Source organism: Arachis hypogaea, chromosome 9, assembly GCF_003086295.3.
Source record: "Arachis hypogaea cultivar Tifrunner chromosome 9, arahy.Tifrunner.gnm2.J5K5, whole genome shotgun sequence".
Lineage (NCBI taxonomy): Eukaryota > Viridiplantae > Streptophyta > Magnoliopsida > Fabales > Fabaceae > Arachis > Arachis hypogaea.
Genome location: NC_092044.1, coordinates 6217728 through 6229244, shown reverse-complemented (window position 1 = coordinate 6229244; position 11517 = coordinate 6217728).

The window sequence follows — 11517 nt, the reverse complement described above, 5'->3', positions numbered from 1 at the left end:
CTTCTCAAATTTGATGATTGCCATAGCTTAACAACATTTCTTTGTTATCATCATTGTTGAAACTAAGCCTACACAAAACCAATGTCATAGGCTTACCTGAAAGCATTAAGTTTCTTCCACAACTCAAAGTTCTTAAAGTTTGTCACTGTGAAATGCTGCAATTTATACCAGTGTTTCCACCTTCTGTTGAATGCTTAAGGTATGGGATTGTAAATCTTTGAAGACAGTATTAAGTTTGGAAAGTGAAACACCCAAACAACATGCAGGTACTTTCATATTCCTGGACTGCATGAATTTGGATGAAAATTCATGCAATGCCATTCTGAAAGATGCTATTGCTAGGACAACATGTTGGATGGAAACAATACTAACAACTGAATGGAAGAACAACGAGAGAATGAAGATCATAATGTGATTAATTTTGGGAAGATCTGATATTTCTTTCCTATAAGAGGTAGCATACTTCAATAGTTTTTCCATGACTACTCTGCTCAATCTTCAATTAGTACCCAAGTGCCTTCAAGTTCTAACTTGTGTGGGTTCATGTTCTACCTGGTTCTTTCTGAAGCACAATCATGCATCATTGATGAACTTGTTATTAACTTTGTGTGTGAATGTTACTTGGAAACAAGTTGGGGAGAAAGTATCCATGTAGCAAGTTCCGTTGTCGTCGAATGGGGCTGCGACATGACCATTGGATACCAGCTGAATGTTATGCAGGATCATGTGTTGTTATGGTATGATGAAGAATGTTCAAAGCAGATAATGGAAACAGTTAAAGGAAGAGAAGCTAATACTGAAAAGAAGTCCCATTTTAATGCAAAGATGACAGTTAAGTTCGTTGCTCGGCTACCAAACAAAGAGGAAGCAATGGTAAAAGAGTGTGGCATTCGATGGATATATTCAAATTTGGAGGAAGGATCATCAAGAGAGCAGAGATCCAAGAGAATCATTGGAAGTTAATGAGCAAAACTTAGTCCTCCATACATGCTTCAACAAAGATATTTGAAGCAAAGTTTTCTTGAAACCCCCTCAATCATAAGAACACTTGGTAATCTTCCAATAATTTATTATTGATTAGTACTTCTTAATGTTGGCAAAATTTGCAATTGACGACTTTTATATTTGACTTATGTACACTTTATCTTCTTTGCTTTTCTTTTTGATAATTAAAACAGAGATACTAGAAGGTCAACGAATTCAAGCCAATAATACAGAGAGTAAAAGGAAGGGTGGAAGAGAGTTGAGGGAGAAGAAGAAAACGAGTTCATCAAACTAAAAGAAGAAGAACGTTGATGATAATATGTTCTGGTGTTGTGGGTGCGTTTTTCACTTTTGTGTGATTTGGGTATGTGAAAAATATATTAATTTACGTGTGTGTCATTCAAATATCTTATGTGTAGTTTATACATGATCTAAACAGTAATTCAATAGCCTATAATTGTTAGGCAGTGAAAAAAAATGATAATTTGTTAAACCATTATTACCTCTTTACCTAATGTATGTTATTGGTAAAAACAAAAATATTATTTTTATGTTAAAATTAATTATTAAAATTAGTTATTAGTATAAAATACATATTGAAATATAAAATATACATTAAAAATAAGTTAAACAATATATGATTTTATACACAAATATATAGTAACTGATTATAGCAATTGATTTTGACATATATCTTTTTTTTGTGAAATAAAAAGTTCAACACAGTAAGGTGGAGCATTTAGAAAGTCCAGAGTTACAATATAAATACTAAACAAAAAATTGTAGTTATTTCCGACATTGCCATCAACAACTAGACTGAACAAAGCCAACCCACTCCTTGTAGCTCCTAATCGACTTGGTAATAACTTCCGCGACGCATGTTTCTTGATTCCTGAAAATCCTGACATTCCTTTCCAACCACGTATTCCAAATGATAGAAAAAAAAAACAATCAGCCACCTATTACGTTCGACTTTTCTTACAGGAGCTCTTGTCCAACTCTCAAAGTGTTGCTTAATGGTTCCTGAAATAGACCAAAATTTATTATAGGCGTATAACCAAGCACACCACACCTGTCACGTGAACTCACAGCCAATGAATAAGTGGAAATCATTCTCAGTTTTTTTTTTTTTTTACATAAAACACAAATCATATCCCTGTGATCAATAATGCCCAATCTAATCAATCTTTCCTTAGTATTGACCCTACCAACTAACACAAACCAGGTGAATAGCTCAACTCTTGGTGGTACTAGTCCTCTCCATATAGATCTAGTGAAACTATAACTCGTAATGTCCTCTGCGAGAGTCTCAGCCTGTAAAGCCTACACAAATGAGTTAGTAGAGTAAACTCCTGATTTATCAAATTTTCATACTATTCTGTCCTCCCTCTCACTTGTTAACCTGACAGATTGTAGAATTCCATGAAGTTGGTTAACTAATTCTAACTCCCATTGAAATAGTACCCTTCTCCAATGAAAGTTCCATATCCACTCCATCTCATCCCAGAACCCACAGTCCCCTATTACAGATCCGACTTGATTTGAAACCGAGAAAAGTCTTGGAAATACATCCTGCAACACACCACATGGTAGCCAATTATCTTCCCAAAAATGAATTCTTCTACCATCTCCTAACTCTAATGATAACCTTCTGACCATCTTATCTCTCGCTTGCTGTTCTCTTATCTGCAATTGACAAATGTCCCTCCACGGACCCTTTATATTAGGAACCGGCTGATAAGAAAGAAGGACATTTGGATTCAAGTCATTGCAGGAGCACACAATTTTCTTTCATAATGGGCAATCCTCCTTTGAAAATTGCCACCACCACTTGAACAACAATGCTGTATTCCGGAGCACTGCATCGCCCACGTCTAAACCCCCAAAGTATTTTGGAGCTTGCACAATATCCCACCTTACCAAAGGTACCACATCCCTTCCGTCCTCATTACTCCACAAGAATCTCCTCTGCAAAGATATCAATTTATCTGCTATTGCTCTGGCATCTTATATAAGCTAAGATAGTAAACCGGCAGACTATTAAGCACAGATTTGATGAGTATCAGCTTACCAGCTTTATTAATCGTTTTTGCTTTCCATAGATTAAGTTTCTCTTTTACTTTGTCTATAATAGGTTTCCATGTTTTGACCAATTTCAGATTCGTTCCAAAGAAATACCAAGATATTTGACTGACAACGTTGCTTTCTTACACCCCAATAAGCTACACATCCTTTGTGACTACTCTCGCTCGTAATTAACCAAAATCAAGCTAGATTTATCAAAGTTAATACTCAAGTCAGACATCATTTCAAAACACCACAAAAGTCGCTTATAATTACAAATAGTCTTCTCCTTCAAGAGACAAAAGAGTATTGTGTTATCCACAAATTACAAGTAAGACATGGTTGTTGTTAAAGTATTGTGTCTCCCGTGATTTAGCATGAACATGGTTGTTGTTAAAGATACGCTATAACTAAAATGGAGTTTGTTTTTTTGGCTTAAAACTCTTGTGAAGTGAGAGAATGAAAACCTATCTCTCTTAAACAAAGATAATAAAAATTAAAAATGTTATTTGTATATTAAAATTAGTCACTAAAATTAGCTATCAATATATTTGTGTATAAATATATATATAGTTTAATTTATTTTCAATATGTATTTATATTCTAACATGTAATTTATACTGGTGACTCATTTTGATGGCTGATTTTAGTGTACACATAACATAACTTAATAAAAATATATACATAATAGAAATTACTAATGTAATAGTAATTAATATTTTAGTTTGTCATTGCTATATAATTTTTTTTATTTTAGACTTTTTTTTCCTCCTTATTTTCGTCCAGGGAGTATCTATTTGACTCTTCTTGTGTCTGAGCACTGTCACCTTAACTACAGTGAACACAGATTATGTCAAAAAAAAAAAAAACAACAAAGTGCATTTTTGTATCCTTTGACAACTTTAGGATAATTAATTGAATCATGTTATCATTGGTGCAAGTTACATCCGGTTATGCTTATAGCATTTTTAAGGAAAAATGTGTATGCAAATATTGTGAAGAGAAAAAAAAAAAGAATATTAAGGGTCACAAAAGATATCATTCTCATTTATCTACAGCAGCATATTTATATAGATACTTGTCAATAAGGTCCAAATCTCTGTCTTCATATTTATTCTTAAGTACCTGTTCATACCCTGGCCCAATAACAAAGGTCCAGGCCCAAATAAAAGGCCTAGTCCAAAGGATTAAGCTTAGCTAAGTACCGACCTTCACATAAGAAGTCGGTATCAACCACGACTTACTTTAAAGAAGTCGGGCATGAGATTAGCTGGCAGATAAACACTCATTCAAATGAGTAACCGCCCCTAAAATCTCTCTAACCGCTCCATAAAGCCATATCTTAACCTCCCTAAGATAATGGGACGGTTAACACTCTAAAGATACAGCACTACTCCAACGGTGGTTATTGGCTCACCACTATAAATACACTGACACCCCTCAGGTATCTTTAAGCCCAATACTCTCTAGACCTGCTCACACTCTTGCTAACTTAGGCATCGGAGTGTCTTTGCAGGTACCACCCCCCATTCACTCACGAGCACAAGTCGGACGGAGTCTCTCGAGTTGCACACTCACACGGAAACCTCCTCCTTCACACATACGGGCCAGCCAACGCTATCCATTCAGACAATCTCCGGTTACCCACCGTAACATTGGCGCCGTTGCCGGGGAACCGAGATCATCCCTTGATGGCGGACAGATCCCACGAAGAAGGCCATGTGGAAACAGATTCCGAACAAGAGAATCTGGACATGAGTAATAACGATGCGGATCTAGCCCTACACCAGGAAGTTAACAATCAACACAGAGAGGGCACTTCCGGGGTAAAAAACCCGAAGGTAAATTCCTCAGATGGGCGCGAGTCAGAAAAAGGCGGACCATCCCACGTAGCTGAACTAATGGGATTAGTCCACAGCCGCCTGGAACAATTAGAGCAGGAGCGGGAGAAGCAAAAGGAAACTGAAAAGAACCTCAAAGAGGAGATGGAGCGGCGAAAAGAGTTAGAAAGAAAACTCTTAAAGCTAGAATCTTCCCTCAAGAGTCACAACTCCCGCGACGAACAAGAAGAACAACTCTCGGGCGGAGAGGATCCTTTCAGCGAGGACATAATGAGGGCAAAGGTTTCGAGAAACTTCAAAAGCCCGGACATGGACCTCTACGATGGAACCACGGATCCTAAGCATCATTTGAGCAACTTCAAAAGTCGGATGTACCTAGCTGATGCCTCCGACGCGACGCGATGCAAAGCCTTCCCGACCACTTTGTCGAAAGCAGCGATGAAGTGGTTCGATGGCCTTCCCCCGAGGTCGATCACCAGCTTTGAAGACCTCTCAAGGAAGTTCTTGATGAGGTTCTCAATTCAGAAAGACAAGGTAAAACATGCACCGAGCCTCCTTGGAATAAAACAAGAGGTCGGAGAGTCGTTACGAGCCTACATGGAAAGGTTCAACAAAGCATGTCTGGAGATCCAAGACTTGCCCACAGAGGCAGTCATAATGGGGTTAGTCAATGGACTTAGAGAAGGTCCCTTCTCACAGTCCATATCTAAAAGACACCCCGTTTCTCTAAGTGATGTACAAGAAAGGGCTGAAAAGTACATCAATATGGAAGAGAATGCCAAATTAAGGGACCTGAGCTGGCGACCTGGACCCCCTCCCTCGACTAAAGAGAGGGAAAGGGAAGCCAAGAAAAAGGAAGAACTCAGTCTCGAGAGGCCCAGAAAATATCACTCTTATACGCCTCTAAAAACTTCTATAGTGGATGTATACAGAGAGATTTGCCACACTGAAAGGCTGTCACCCCCTAGACCCATTAAAAATAAAAAAGGGGGGAGCCGCAGCGATTATTGCGAGTACCATAAAATATATGGTCACTCCACTAACGACTGTTACGACCTCAAGAACGTGATAGAAAAGCTGGCTAGAGAAGGTCGGCTTGATAGATATCTCATGGAAAGGTCGGACAGTCACGGAAAGAGAAAGCGAGATGATATAGATAGAAGAGACCCACCGCCGCAGACTCCAGAGAGACATATCCATATGATCTCAGGAGGATTTGCGGGAGGGGGGCTCACTAAATCCTCTCGCAAAAGACATCTCAAAAGAGTCTATCAAGTCGGGGAAGAGTCACCCGACCTCCCCACTATTTCGTTCACAAAAGAAGATGGGCAAGGGATAATCCCCGGGCACGACGATCCAGTGGTGATAACCATGATCCTAGCCAATGCCCATCTCCACAGAACCCTAGTAGACCAAGGAAGCTCGGCGGACATCCTTTTCAAGCCCGCTTTCGACAAGCTAGGGTTAGATGAAAAAGAGTTAAGAGCCTACCCCGATACCCTATACGGATTAGGGGACACGCCAATAAAACCACTGGGATTTTTGCCCCTTCACACCACTTTTGGAAAAGGGGAAAGATCAAGGACTCTGAGTATAGACTTCATAGTCATTGATGAAGGGTCAACCTATAATGCCTTAATTGGCAGGACTACCCTTAATCGCCTCGGAGCAGTGGTATCCACTCCCCACCTCTGCATGAAATTCCCGACCCCAGCGGGAATAGCAACGGTGAGGGGAGATCAAAAATTGGCAAGAAAATGCTACAACGAAAGCCTAAATCTGAGAGGAAAGGGCAAAGAAGTCCACACCATAGAGCTCGGCGGCACAAGAGCCAGAGAAGAGCTGCGCCCACAACCGGGAGGAAAGACCAAGGAGATACAGATTGGTAACGAGGAAGGAAAAAACACTTACATAGGAGCCAACCTAGGGGAAACTCTAAAGCAAGGGCTGGCTGAACTCCTAAAAGACAATTCCGACCTCTTTGCCTGGAAAGCCTCTGACATGCCCGGGATTGATCCCGAGCTCATGTCCCACAGGCTCTCGGTTTACCCAGGGTCCCGACCCGTACAACAAAGAAGACGCAAGCTCGGCACGGAACGAGCCCTAATAGTAGAAGAGCAAGTACAGGCGCTCCTAGAAGCCGGCTTTATTAGAGAGGTCAAGTACCCAACATGGCTAGCCAATGTAGTGCTAGTCAAAAAACAGAATGGTAAATGGAGAATGTGCGTCGACTATACCGACTTAAATAAGGCATGTCCTAAGGACCCTTATCCCTTACCAAGTATTGATACCCTAGTGGACTCCAGCTCGGGGTACCAATACTTATCATTCATGGACGCCTACTCGGGATATAACCAAATCCCGATGTATGAGCCCGACCAGGAGAAAACATCATTCATCACACCCAGAGCCAACTATTGCTACGTGGTCATGCCATTCGGATTAAAGAATGCAGGAGCCACATATCAAAGGTTGATGAATAAAGTGTTTTCCCCCCACCTGGGGAGCCTAATGGAAGTATACGTCGACGACATGCTAGTAAAAACCAAGGAAGAAGTCGACCTCTTATCCGACCTCTCACAAGTCTTTGACACCATAAGGTTGCATGGGATGAGACTAAATCCTGCAAAGTGCGCCTTCGCGGTTGAAGCAGGAAAATTTCTAGGATTTATGCTAACACAAAGAGGGATTGAGGCCAATCCCGATAAATGTAGAGCCATCCTAGAAATGAAAAGTCCGACTTGTTTGAGAGAGGTCCAGCAGCTCAATGGCCGACTTGCAGCCCTCTCCAGATTTTTGGCAGGGTCGGCACTAAAATCCCTTCCACTATTTTCCTTATTAAGAAAGGGATGCCCATTCAAATGGACTCCGGAATGCGAGGAGGCGTTCCAAGAGTTCAAAAAGTTTTTAAGTCAACCTCCTATCCTAACCCGACCAGCACCAGGAAAGGACCTCGTTCTGTACTTATCCGTAGCAAACAGGGCTGTCTCGTCGGCCCTGATAAAGGAAGACGAGGTCGGACAACACCCAGTCTACTTCATCTGTAAGGTCCTGCAAGGCCCTGAACTAAGGTACCACAAACTAGAAAAGTTTGCCTACTCCTTAGTAATAGCCTCACGAAGGCTACGACCTTACTTTCAAGCTCACACAATCAGAGTCCGTACGAACCAACCCATGAAGCAAATCCTCCAAAAGACGGATGTTGCAGGGAGAATGGTTCAATGGGCAATAGAGCTCTCCGAGTTCGATTTGAGATACGAAACTCGGACAGCAATTAAAGCCCAATGCCTCGCCGACTTCATTGCAGAATATGCAGGGGATCAAGAGGACAAACCGACTACATGGGAACTCTATGTAGACGGATCCTCCAACAAAACAGGAAGCGGTGCAGGCATAATACTAGTAGATGAAAGAGGAACCCAGATAGAGGTTTCCTTAAAATTTGAATTTCCGGCTTCAAATAATCAGGCAGAATATGAAGCCTTGATCGCCGGACTAAAGTTGGCAGAAGAAGTCGGTGCTACGAAAGTAATGATATACAGCGACTCGCAAGTGGTGACCTCCCAAATAAGCGGAGAATATCAGGCAAAGGACCCTAACATGAAGAGGTACTTAGAAAAAACTTTGGAGCACCTTGGACGCTTTGCAGAAACCGAGATCAAACACATAACTCGGGATCTAAACAGCAGAGCGGATGCCCTATCCAAATTAGCAAGTACCAAACCAAGAGGGAACAACAGAAGCCTGATTCAAGAAACCCTCCAAGAGCCCTCGATAGCAAAAACAGAAGATAAGCAAGAGGTACTTGAAGTAGTCGGTTTAAACCTCGGATGGATGAACCCCTTAGTCGAATACATGAAATTCGACATCCTCCCTACAGAGGAGAAAGAAGCTAAAAAGATCCGAAGAGAAGCACAACATTACATCTTGGTGAGAAATATCCTCTACAGAAGGGGGATATCAACGCCATTATTAAAGTGCGTACCGACCTCAAGAACCGCCGAGGTATTGGAGGAAGTACATAGCGGGATCTGCGGAAATCATCTCGGAGCAAGATCTCTAGCCAGAAAAGTAATCCGAGCTGGATTCTACTAGCCGACCTTGCAAAAAGATGCCACAGAATTTGTGAAAAAGTGTCAACCGTGTCAGATGCATGCAAATTTCCACGTGGCTCCCCCAGAAGAGCTCATTAGTATCACTTCTCCATGGCCTTTTGCAAAATGGGGAATGGATTTGTTAGGTCCTTTTCCCCAAGCGCCAGGACAAGTCAAATACTTGATCGTGGGAATAGATTACTTCACAAAATGGATAGAAGAAGAACCATTAGCCACTATCACCGCTCAAAGAAGTCGTAGGTTCCTCTACAAAAATATCATCACAAGATATGGGATACCTCATTCCATTACTACGGATAATGGAACCCAATTCACCGACGCTACCTTCAGGAGCTTAGTGGCCAGTATGAAAATCAAACATCAGTTCACCTCGGTGGAACACCCACAGGCCAATGGGCAAGCCGAGGCAGCCAACAAAATCATACTGGCAAGACTAAAGAAGAGACTACAGGAAGCAAAGGGAGCTTGGGCTGAAGAGCTCCCTCAGGTGTTATGGGCCTATAGGACAACCCCCCAATCCGCCACAGGAGAAACACCTTTCCGACTAGTCTATGGTGTAGAAGCCATGATTCCGATAGAAATCAATGAGCAAATCCCAAGGATAATTCTCCATGACGAGGTCGAAAATGTACGGGGACACAAAGAGGAGCTCGACTTGCTCCCCGAAGTCCGAGGAGATGCCCAGATAAGAGAAGCAGCCTTGAAACAAAGGATGACTACCAGGTACAACAAGAAAGTCATTCGAAGAACATTTGCCCCGGATGACTTGGTCCTAATCAGAAACGACATTGGAGTCAACAAATCAGGAGAAGGAAAGCTCGCCGCAAATTGGAAAGGACCATACAAAATCAAGGAAGTTTTAGGAAAAGGTTATTATAAAGTAACCGACTTGAATGGCACTGAGTTACCAAGGTCGTGGCATGCTTGTAATATGAAAAGGTACTACAGTTAAACGCGAACTCTACTCCCTGATGTACTCTTTTCCCAACTTCATGATTTTTTCACAAAAGGGTTTTTTCTGGAGAAGGGTTTTTAACGAGGCATCATAGTAGAGGCTAAGGGAAATAGGCTATCAAGACCCTTAGTAGCAAGAAGGTACCTCCCCAATTAATAAAGATATTTTTTATCATATCTCTTATAATATCCTTCTTTATTTTTTCTAAGTCTTTCTACGAAACGCGCCGACTTAAGCTCGACAAAACGTGAAAATCCCATGAACCGACCTAGATGGTCGTCAGGATAAAACGACGAGGCACAAGTCGGCGTAAAGAGGTTGTATGAGTTGATCGTAAAAATACTCGGGGACAATCCGACTCCTAAGTCAAAACGAGAACCCGAGTAAAACAAACTCGGATATACTCCGAGGAGACGAAAAACGCATCACAAAAATAACCTAAGTCATAAAAACTCACTAAAGCAAAGTTGAGTATAAAGGATAACAAAAAGAGATTGGAAAACCTAGGTTTAAAGGCTGCATAAAAGCCCTTAAGCTAAAAGGCTCGAAAAAACAAGACGAGCCAATAAAAAGGTTTTCAAAGAAAGATCAAGAGGGTTTTGAAAATATCAAAATTAGAAAAGCATACACGCATAAGGTAACTTAAACCCTTATCCAAAAAAGGGCATTTGCTTTGTTAACTTAAACCCTTATTCAAAAAGGGCACTTACTGAAATATTTTGTTTACGGCCTTAAAAGGCCAAAAGAAATTGTTAAAACTGCACAAAATAAATAAAGAGTTCAAAAATGGGGGGGACCACAAGCCGGACCCCCAAATAGCCAAAGATCATTAGATCATTTTTTCACAGCAGAAGCAGACAAACCACCACCAGAATCAGGAGGAGTACCGCCGGGACCAGGAAGAGAAGCACCCACAGAAGAGGAAGACGGAGGAATAACCGAGGTACTCGGAGCATCTTTGGAGCGAGGAGGAGACTCGATGATCCTCTGCCCCCGAGTCTTCAACTCTGATTCAGAAACAATTACGGGGGTAGGAGGATCTACAATGGCGCCGTCGATGACAACTTTGTCAGGATGTAAAGGAGAAAGATCCAAGTCAGGAGCAATGACTCTGACCTGCTCCAGGAAAATCCTCCAAGACTCCTCGGCGCCATCGGCAATGGAGTCCTCTAACTCCTCATATGCTTTCCGAGAATTCAACAGGTCAGTTTTTACAGACACAAGATCCTTGAATAGGCTTTGATAGCTGGCCTGTGCCGTTTTCCTCAGTTCCGTCTCCATGTTGCATTGGGCCTGCAAAGCCTTCCCTTTCTCCCGGAGGGTATCTCTTTCCTCCTTTAGCTTGGCAATTTTCTTCCTCAACTCTCCCTCATGCTCTTGATATACACGGAGCCTCCCTTCCAGCTCCTCGACCCTCGAGGTCGCCCCTAAAGAGCTGAGAGGAGCCCTATCAAAAATATCTAAGAGCTTGCCGCAGACCCCCGCCGCCTTAAGGCTCTCCTTGACCATAGTAGTAAGGTGGCCCCGAACAGACATATCATCCATGCCTATACGGGCA